Source organism: Rhagoletis pomonella, unplaced genomic scaffold, assembly GCF_013731165.1.
Source record: "Rhagoletis pomonella isolate Grant_MI unplaced genomic scaffold, Rhpom_1.0 Rhpom_scaffold_00002, whole genome shotgun sequence".
Lineage (NCBI taxonomy): Eukaryota > Metazoa > Arthropoda > Insecta > Diptera > Tephritidae > Rhagoletis > Rhagoletis pomonella.
In genome coordinates this window covers 10713151-10714725 of record NW_023458556.1, presented here as the reverse complement: position 1 = coordinate 10714725, position 1575 = coordinate 10713151, and the positions used below count along the sequence as shown (strand labels likewise).

General features: G+C 45.7%; 1 protein-coding gene across 1 annotated transcript in view; it reads right to left on the bottom strand.

Annotated features, from left to right (window-relative positions):
* Positions 1-1575, bottom strand: part of LOC118733067 (blood vessel epicardial substance-like) — a gene marked incomplete at its 3' end in the record, with an annotated part of 121302 nt that overhangs the window by 9871 nt on the left and 109856 nt on the right. The window lies entirely within an intron of this gene.

Below are 1575 nucleotides of genomic sequence, written 5' to 3'. Positions count from 1 at the left end.
GACATGAGCTGTCACTACGTACAACACCTTGTATAATTCCACCATGGTGCGGCTATAACTATTTCCACCGCTGTACGTTAGTATTTGGCCGAGTTTCCCCGCCGATTTGTGGCGTGCGCCTTGATGTTGTCACACAATGGGGAGGGTCCTACCCCATCACAGCGATTATGTGGCCGAAAAACCACAAAGCTTCTGGAGCTGACGGCCTGCCAGTCGAGATATTCAAGTACGGCGGCGAGTAGCTGATAACTCTTATGCGGAATATGGTAAGATGAACGCATGCGCGACGACTAGAATTTAAGTGAGCCTTTGCCCAATCCACAAGAAATGCGACCCTGCCATACACGCCGACTACTGTGGGTTTAGACCTGGAAAATCCACCATAGACCAGGTATTCACAACACGGAAAATCTTGGAAAAGACCCGCGAGAATAAGGTCGACACACGCCATCTATTTGTTGATTTCAAAGCCGCTTTCGACAGCACGAAAATAAGTTGTCTTTATGCCTCGTTGTCTGAATTTGGCGTCCCCGCGGCTATGTATGTACGTTGAGCAATACCAGCTCCATCAGAAATGGGAAGGATCCTTCCGAACCGTTTGATACCAAACGAGATTTCAGACAAGGTGACTCCCTTTCGTGTGATTTCTTTAATGTTGTTTGAGAAGATGATGAGAGCCATAGAACTGAACTGCTCAGGCACATTACTTTACAAGAGCGTACAATTTCTGGCGTATGCCGACGACATCAACATTATCGGTGATCAAAACAAGGGCTACGTCTGTTCTGCCTTCTCGGGATTTCATAGAGAAGCAAAGGGAATGGGTCTAGTGGTGAATGAGAACAAAACGAAGTATCTGCTGTCAGCGTAAGCATCTTGGCATTCACGTTACCGCTGACAGTTACAAGTTTGAAAAAGTAGACGACTTCGTTTGTTTGGGGACCAGAATTAACACCAATAATAATGTCAGCCTTAAAATCCAACGGAGAATTACTCTTGCCAACAAGTGCTACTTTGGACTGAGTAGGCAATTGAGAAGTTAAGTCACTAATCTTGCCTGTCCTGGAGTATGGCGTGGAGGCATGGGCAATGAAAATATCTGATGAAGCGGATCTTGTAGTTTTCGAGAAATCGATTCTGTGAGAGATTAACCGACCCTTACGCGTTGGAGATGCGAATATCGCAGACGATCTTGTGATGAGCAGGTTTAGACCATATAGACATTGTGCAGCGATTCAAAATTTGGCGGCTTCGCTGGCTAGGTCATGTCGTTCGAATGGAGAGAAACGCTCCTGCTCAATGCGGGTCGCAATGCTAGAAACAGAGGAAGAAGAAGGCCTCCTCAATGTTGGCAAGACCAGGTGAAGACGGACTTGGCTTCACTTGGCATTTCCAATCGGCGTCAGTTGGTACAGAAGGGAGACGGCTGGCGTGCTGTTTTGGATTCGGCCAAAATTGCTTAGGCGATTACAGCGCCAATAAGGAAGAAGGGGAAGATATTAAAAATAAAGATTTCATTAAGAAAGTCTGTATACATACATACATACATAAAAGAAAAATTAAAACACAAGTCGG